This window comes from Eptesicus fuscus, chromosome 4 (genome assembly GCF_027574615.1).
Source record: "Eptesicus fuscus isolate TK198812 chromosome 4, DD_ASM_mEF_20220401, whole genome shotgun sequence".
NCBI classification, from domain to species: domain Eukaryota; kingdom Metazoa; phylum Chordata; class Mammalia; order Chiroptera; family Vespertilionidae; genus Eptesicus; species Eptesicus fuscus.
Genome location: NC_072476.1, coordinates 30366222 through 30375274, shown reverse-complemented (window position 1 = coordinate 30375274; position 9053 = coordinate 30366222).

Below are 9053 nucleotides of genomic sequence, written 5' to 3'. Positions count from 1 at the left end.
GAGAGGGGTGAGAGTCTGCAAACAGCCCGGGGCCAGATCTGCCTCCCATGGGGGTGGGAGTCAGGGTGGTCCGTGGGCAACATCTGGGCTGAAGCTGGTGGCATGGAAGAGAAGCAAGGACGGCAGGAGCGGGACACCACTCACCGAGGGGGAAGCAGTGTGTGTGTGTGTGTGTGTGTGTGTGTGTGTGTGTGTGTGTGGAGGCAGAGATGGGAGGGCTGGGTAGATGAGTTAATCTCAGGGGCATTGGCGAGCCTGCCTGGGAGTGCACTGTAGGCATTTCCTCCCAGCAGCCCCTTCTCTGCGAGCACATAATTATGTGCACTTACAGCATGCCAGGCACTGTGTGAAGAGCCCTAGAGGAAATGTTATCTCAGAGAGGGAAACTGAGGCACAGAGCAGTGAAGGTCGCTGTCCAAGGCCACAGAGGCAGAGAGCAGCAGAATGCTAAAGGGGGGGGGCTGACCGTCCCCAGAGGCTGCATTACCCAGCCCTGCAGCCTCTGTGTTTGGAAAGACACCCTAGACCTCCCATGTCTCCCCAGAAAGTACAGCCGGACATGGGCCTGAGGTGTCATCTCATCTCCTACCTGGGGCAAAATATTGAGGAACAGGGATGAGGTGTTCCAGATGTCTGTGGCCTCAGTCAGGCTGGACGGTAGGAATGAGCAGCCATGGGACAGTGGCTTCCTGGGAAACAGGATTCAGGATTCCTTCCCAGCCCTGGCCTCCTTGGGCTGGGGCCTCGAGGCTGGAAAGCTGGCAGGGCCCATGGGGCAGTGCCCTCTGCACCCCAGCCCACCCCAGCCCACCCCTGGCTGCTGCCGCATGAAGGCTGAGCATCCAGTTGGAAGACAAATGGCCGCGTCCCCACTGTAACGGCCAGAACATCACCCAGGGGGAAGGAAAGTCTAGGTGAGGTTGGTGGGGACCCTCACCACCCTGCTAGAGGTGCTGCTGTTGGCAGGGCCAGGGAGGTGAGGGAGACCGGCCCCAAGGGCACCTGGGTGGCCGTCCATGCCAGGCCCACTGTCAGGACCCAGGGAGACGGGAGGCCAGGCACCTCACTTGGATGTAGGTCCCTGGCCGAGGTGGCTGAGGTGAGTGTCAGTCTGCCGCTTGTCCACATGCAGCCATTCAGGTTTGAGGAGTCCATCCAAGGGGAGGGGCTTCCCTTGGTACCACCCTCTGTTTCTAGGCAACTCCTCTTCCTGAGGCCTGCTCTGGGCTTCTTGCATCTCAAGATCTCCAGAAAATGAACCTCTGTCTCCTACTTAATAAAATGAGGAAATTTGGTCAAAATGTTCCAGGATCCTATAACATTCCAAAATACTGTGATTTTAAAAATATGTGTATTGATTTCAGAGAGGAAGGGAGAGGGAGAGAGAGAGAGAGAGAAACATCAATATGAGAAAGGATCATTGATAGGCTGCCTCCTGCAGGCCCCACACTGGGGATTGGGGCATGTGCTCTGACTAGGAATTGAACCATGATCTCCTGGTTAACAGGTCAAGGCTCAACTACTGAGCCACACCAGCCAGGCTAAAAGACCGTGATTTTTGTGTCTTTTTTTTTTTTAAATATTTTTATTGAGGTATTATATGTGTACATATCTTACTATTACCCACCCCACACCCACACATGCCCTACCCCCCCAGAGTTTTGCGTCCATTGTTTATGCTTATATGCATGCATACAAGTCCTTCGTTTGATTTCATAACTCCCCCACCTTTCCCAAACTTTCCCCCTGTAATTTGAAAGTCTGTTTGATGCTTTACTGCCTCTGTATCTATCTTTTTGTTCACCACTTTATAATGTTCTTTACTATCCCTAAATGAGTGAGATCATGTGGTATTTTTCTTTCATTGACTGCCTTATTTCACTTAGCATAATGTTCTCCAATTCCATCCAGGTTGCTGCAAATGATGAGAATTCCTTCTTTTTATGGCAGCATAGTATTCCATTGTGTAGATGTACCACAGTTTTCCGATCCAGTCATCTGCTGATGGGCACCTAGGCTGTTTCCAAATCTTAGCTATTGTAAATTGTGCTGCTATGAACATAGTGGTGCATATATCCTTTCTGATTGGTGTTTCTAGTTTCTTGATTTTTGTGTCATTTAGACATTTGTTACTTAAAGCAAGTACTAAGCTTTACTCAGTTACTTTCTCTGGAAACTTGGGTGAAAAATATATCTATATTTTAATTGCACAACCAGAACTTATTTACCAATGTCCTGAAATTACTTCCCCAAAACAAAGAATCATTTTGTAAAGTAAATTAACTTAATTTTATCTGGAAAAAAAAAAAAAGTGGCCACGGAGTCAGAGCCCGCTGGAGCCCGCCTGGTGGCGTGTGGCGGGCCTGGTCTCCGAGCTGAGCGCTGGGTGACCTGAGGCGGCTTCTGTAGAGCCGTCGTTGACTTCTCTGTCTTTACTTCTCTTGGTTTCATTGCTGCTGTTGCAATAATGATTCAATTACTGAAACAAAATAAACACGGACGTCGCATGTTTATTTTGTTAACTATTGAAAAATGTGTAGCATTAATCTCCCTGGCAATTAGAGCTTTGATTTATGATAGTTAGCCCAGGAAATGTTCTTTAAAGAAAGAACTGGCCCCGTAAGAGGGTGGGCATTCTGTGTGGGGATCCACATGTGGTTTCTTTTGAACAAAGAGCCACGTTGCTAAAAAGTAAATTGAAAATCTCTGACTTAAACAAGTTCCCAAAGACTTAAACTGTTGGGGAAAAAGATAATGAATTTTACTACGTTCATCTTAAAAACTCCTGTCCTTTCACAGAACACGATAAAGTTAAATGACAAGTCACTAACTGGGAGAGGTCTTGGCGATTCTTCAGACCGATAAAGAAATAGTGTCTAATGTCCTAGCTGGTTTGACTTGGTGGATAAAGCGTCGGCCTGCGGACCTAAGGGTCCTGGGTTCGATTCCGGTCAAGGGCACATGCCTGGTTGCGGGCTCGATCCCCAGTAGGGGGCGTGCAGGAGGCGGCCAATCCATGATTCTCTCTCTTCATTGATGTCTCTATCTCTCTTTCCCTCTCCCTTCCTCTCTGAATCAATAAAAATATATTTAAAAAAAGAAATAGTGTCTAAGACATGTCAATAATCCTACAAATCATAAAGAAAGAAGACAAACCACCCAATAGCAAACAAATGCCTGGGTAACTATTTCACCGAAGAGGAGCCCTTTGAAAGCTGCCGCATTTGTAGTCAGGTTCTGGTTGCTTGTTTTGCTTTCCTTTTGTTTCTTACAACAATCAAACCAGCAAAAATTAAAAGGTCTGACAACACACGGTGTTATTGTGGACACGGGGCCAAAAGAACGTGTATTCTCCTAGCTGTGCACCCAACCGACACCTGTGCAAGGAACACCATGAGTTTTGCAAAAGCAACAAAACTAAACACGACCCCAAACTGGAAGCAACCTAAGGTTCCGTCAAGAGGAGAAGGAGTGTGCTGAGGGACAGCGCACAGTGGGACACGCCGAGGCCACCCTCCTCTGTGTGGCTGAATCCCGAACACCCGTTTGCAGCACAAGAGAAATCATAAGAATACGTACGGCAGGCTCCCATTTACATGCGGGTGAAAGCATGCAATAGGAACACAGCACTGTTTGAGGGGGTGCACATATACAGAGAAGCAGAGCAAAGGGAGGAAAACCAAATTCACGACAACAGGTCCCTTTGGGGAGGAGATGGGATGGAAAGGTGCGTGCAGGGGGTTCAAGGTTCAAGGTCCTGGTAAAGTTTTCTTCTCCGCCCCGCCCCGCCCCGCTCTCTCCCCCCGCCCCTCCCCCACTGATTTTTAGAGGGAGTGGAAGAGAGAGGAAAAGACAGAGAGAAACATCGATGTGAGAGAAACACATTGCCTGGTTGCCTCCAGCACGAGCCCCAACCAGGGCCTGGGCCGGGGAGGAGCCTGTAACCAAGGTACGTTCCCTTGACCGGAACTGAACCTGGGACCATTTGGTCCACAGGCTGACACTCTATCCATTGAGCCAAACTGGCCAGGGCAAGGTTTTATTTCTTAAGCCAGATGTTCTTAACATGGCTGCCCATTGTGTTATCTTTAAGTCATGCTTATCAATGTGCTTTATATGCATGATATTTTATAATCAAAACCAAAAGCAATGTACCCCACAGCTCTCCCATCCATATACTAAGGATGGTGGGGGCAGAAACCTGCCCAAAGTCACACAGTGTTTCCACCCCCAGCCCCACCCCCCAGCCCCACCCTGACCTACAGACCCCGCCACTATAGGAAAACTCCTGTGTCTCCTTGCACAAGCTACTTCACTTCTGACAGCAGATTGTGGGTTTCCCACACCAAGCAATTATCTCCCACAACTATTGGGCGACCTACAATGTCATTCAATTCTGACACTATCTCTCTGCACAGACCTCACAGCTAAAGGGCTCAGTGCCACAGCCCGCCCCCTCCCTCCACCTCCGACGCCAGTCACAGTCCAGGTTATTGCCTGTGCTTCCGATGGGCTGGCTGCTAGAGAATACCCTCAGATTTGTGCGGCCCCTCTGACTCCGGGGACTTGACCTCCCAGGGCCGCGTGGGAGGCTGGAGATGCAGAGAGGAAAAGGAGCATTGGAGCGCCTTTGGGGAGTGGAGAGGATGGGCTGGGCGCCGTGGGACAAGGGATCCACGTCAGCACTCCCCCTGCACGGGCTGCAGCACTCGGCTGTGCAGGCCACCGGCCCTGGGAGCTTGTGGGGAGGCTGGGGCGGAGCTAAAAGAGAAAGGGAGAGTGGTAGTGATGGGGAATGGAGGCACGCAGCAAGGACATGTCTTCATGGGCCCTATGCAAGGTTGCAGAGGCTGCTTTCAGCGCCCCAGGCTGGGGAGGAGAGGAACCAGCGCCCTGATGACATTCACAGACACCCTCCCTCCTGCCAGAGACAAAAAAGGGTCCTTTTGGTTCCTTCCTTCTCACGCCTTTGCTAACGCTTTGGCCAGAGCTGACCACTCTGGACTGACGTCTCTGCTTCCGCCCCGCCTCGTCCAACTGAGGAGAAAAGACAGGTGTGACCACGCTCGGTGCAGAAGCAGCCCCGTGCCCTGAGCTGCCCGGCACACATTTCATCCCACAGGTGAGAGGCAGACGTGGCGCCGGGCCCCTGGCCAGGCTTCCATCGGAGCAGTATGGCTCTGGACTGTCTGTCTGTCCTTGTGTGTGAGGCGGGGCCTGCCGTTCGCGTCTGGCAGACAAGGAGACGGAGGCTGGGGCCTGAGTCCCTCATCCAGGGCCCCATACCTGGTGCATCACACACACGGAAAGCAGCGCCAGGTCCACAGGTCTGCGGCTCCCCAAGCCGGTGCCCATTCCTCCACACGTACCCTGCCCAGAGCTGCTCGTCCGAGCCGAGGGTGCACCGGCGTCGCTGTCACCACCGCTCCGGAGGGCACCCAGCTGGATGCCCCCTCCCCCCGACAGGGCCCCCTTGGAATCAGCCTGTCTGTGGCCTCGCTTTTCTTTGGACCCAGCCTCCATTCCTGAGGGTCACAGGAGCTCTGTCCACAGAGGGGGAGATTCCGACGCAACGTCCCCGCAGGAGCGTGTGGAGAAGGCAGGCTTTCACCGCGGGGCAGCGGGTTTGGAAAACAAGTATGTTCATGTCCCTGGCCCTGCATTGTGTGTGTGTGTGTGTGTGTGTGTGTGTGTGTGTGTGTGTGTGAATCCTCACCAGAGGATATTTTTTTTCCATTGATTTTTAGAAAGTAGAAGGGAAAGAGGGGGAGAGAGAGAAAGAGAAACAACATCGATGTGAGAGAGACACAGCAATGGGTTGTCTCCTGCACGGGCTGGGAATAGAACTTGTAACCCAGGTACGTGCCCTTGACCGGGAATCGAACCTGTGACCCTTCGGTGCGTGGGCCGATGCTCTAACCACTGAGCCACCGGCCAGGGCTGGCCCTGCTTTCTTAGGCAGGCAGCTGAGGTCCATCCTTCACTCCAGCTGTAGGCAGCAAAACCCACCCCTCAGCGTCAGAGGCATCAGGCACTGGGGTCCCTTCTCTCGCTGGGAGGAGCTGGGCGCCTAGAATGTGGGGGTCCTGTCTCCCACGACTTGCTCTTTCTCAGGCCACACGCTGCTAGGCATAGAGGCTGGGGTGGCTGGGAGCCATACTTCTCTCTCTGTCCACATGAGCACTCCCCACCCCCTGGCCCCTGCTCCTCTAACCTGTCACCACACTGTCCCTCTAGGACCTAGGGAGCCAGGCTTCAGTCAGGTCCCAAAAGCCCTCCTCCACAGCCCAGCCACGTGAATCCCTCTCCACAGAGGCCTGCTGCCCCCTGCCTTCATCTCAGCTCCATTCCCTCGTGCTCTGGTGGCCCGACTTCTTCGAGGCTCCTCACAACAGCACCTTTGGGCTGCTCCCTCTGCCTGCCACACACTTCGCCGTCAAGACACATCTGGGCTGCCTGCCACCTTCTCCGGGAAGCTGCCCTTGATCCCACACATTGAGAATGAGATGTGGCCCAAAGCATCACAGGCAACTCCATCAGAGCGCTTACCGCCTCACACTGTGTAAGCCTGTGTACCTGTCTTGTCAACGTATTCTGTAGCCATACACTGGGCAGGAAAGGAGCTAAAGGATTTGGAAGCAGTAAAGGGGGTTTTGTTGCTAGGACACCAGCAGTTTGAATATGAGCTCTAACCTTTGTGTATTATACACACATGGACCACTTCCGTGGCGTGAGGGGGCAGTTTATGAACAAGGAAGCACAGGGGTAAGCTGTAGAGACAGGAGACTGTGGTTTTCAAGAGGGCTGATAGCTTTCCTAATGGTGCTTTGTCTTTCCTGCTGAAAGGCAACAGGGATTGGACAAATGACCTTCCAGCTTCTCTCCAAACATCTGGCTCACAGACATCCAAGGCTCAGGGGGCCCCAGGAGGTGTGTGTGTGTGTGTGTGTGTGTGTGTGTGTGTGTGTGTAGGGGGGATGGAAAGGCGAGTGGATTGGTCCAAGAATAGACAAACAGATCCGTGCGGTTCTCTCAGGAAACCAAGGTGGCTGAGAGCATGGGGAGGGAGCGGGGGGCTAGGAAAGTCATGCCTCTGAGCCAGAGTGAGCCTCCTTAGGACATTGCTTCCCAAATGTTCCAGGAACAGCTGCCTACCTTGGCCAAGCGCTCCTCCATCAGCGGCAAGGTGAACAAAACAAGACTTTTCCAGAAAGCCAGGTTTACTTAGTTTCTAGGACTGTTCTGTGTCCCCAAATTGTGTTCCTTCCTTCATCTGGTGCTAAAACATCCTTTCTTATAGGAAATGATGGCGACCGCATGGTGGTTTTTTCCAATGTCTTTTCATGGCAAAATAACAAACTGGTCACATTCTGTCAGTCTCTAACTTTGGGGTGTTTGGTGGGGTGACTGATTTGTGTGACTTCTCAGAAGGACCCGAAGACCCAAGAGAAATGTCCCCTTAAACCCCGGGCTGCAGAGAAAGGGCAGCCTCGGGAGGGACGGCAGCCCTGCACAGCGGCAGGGCCGGTGGGCAGTGTCCCGGGAGAAAGACTCTGGCGGGGTCCCCAGGCGAAGGCTCACATGCCGCCGGGCGTGTCACCACCTCAGCTGGCGGGCGCACGGCACCGATGTGCAGACTTGGGGACGCGGGGCATAGCAGCTGTGAAGGAAGGCCGTGAGGTTGGAAGCCGAGGGACTGAGGAGAGCTCCCCAGCCGGCACCTTCTGGACCGGGGGTGGGGGGGGGGGGGGCCCTTTTCCTGCCAAGGGCCATTTGGGTGTTGATAACATCATTCCCGGGCCATACAAAATGACCAGCTTAAAAGTCAGCCTGCTATACTTGGTCAAACATTTCATTAACTCACCTCGAATGCCTTGGCAGGGCCAGGCCAAAGGATTTCACGGGCCTTATGTGGACGTTCCCCCCGTCCCCGCCCTGTTCTAGAGACTTCCCTTGGCAGAAGGAGGCCGGGTGCCTTGGGCTCAGCTCAGGACCAGGGAGGAAGGAACCAGGGGGAGTGCGGGCCGTGAGCACCTGAGGCCTCTTCCCAGAGGCGAGTTTCCGCCCAGCAGCACGGCCCACCCGACCCTCGGCGAGGTGGCTGCTGTCCACCCGGAGGGCGGCCCCTTCCCTCCGCTCTCCCTCACCTCCAGGGCCCAGATGGAGAAGCCCGTTCAGGGGTCACTCCAAAAAGAAGCCGCTCACCTTAGCAGCCTCAGCGGAGGGTGTGTGCCTCCTGGATTAGGGCGGGTGCCCGCTGCTGCCTGTTCACAGCCACCGCTTCCTCGGAGAGGCGGAGAGGCGGGACGCGCAGGGACCGCGCCACCAGCTCTGCCCAGGCGCCTGGGTCCCACGGGGCGCCACCCCTGCCCGCTGTGTGGCCGTGGGCAGGTTTCCGGCTGCCCCTGGAGTGGGGCCGGCCGGTAACGGACCTGCTCACGGTGAGTCTGAGGATTGCGTGAGTTTACAGGATCTCAGGTGCTTAGACCTGTGCCCAGCGTACAGTGAACAATAACTGCAGCTCCCAGCAGGCACCCAACGGGCACGTGTGGGACGGGCATTCCGTGTCTCCTCTCAGGGTCGCTCTCTCTATGGCCCCCGGAGGAGGCGGGTTTCCGTGTTACCTGCCCTGGGTCAGAAAGCTGGCGAGTGGCGGAGCTCAGACTGGAGTTCGAGGCGAGGTTTCCCTCAGGTCTCCTCACGGTCAGGAGAGAGCCCTGCTCTGAAGCCGGTATCCTGGCTAACCTTGCTCTCACAAGCTGTGTGACCTTGAGCATGTCCCTTAACCTCTCTGTGACTTGGTTTCCTCCTCTCTGAACGGACATCACAATCGCACCAGCTGTAGAGTAGATGGGGGATCCCGTGAGTTAACACTGAGAGACGGGGTCAATAGACAGACAACAGCCAGACCACGTACAGAAAGAGAACTGACCCCTCTGCGCCTCCAGTCCAGGAAGCCAGATGACAACCCCATGGCCAGGGCTCGACAAGAACTGCCAGCTCCCCTCCAACTCAGGACCAACTGGGAAAAGCCAGGTATGCTCCCCTCACCA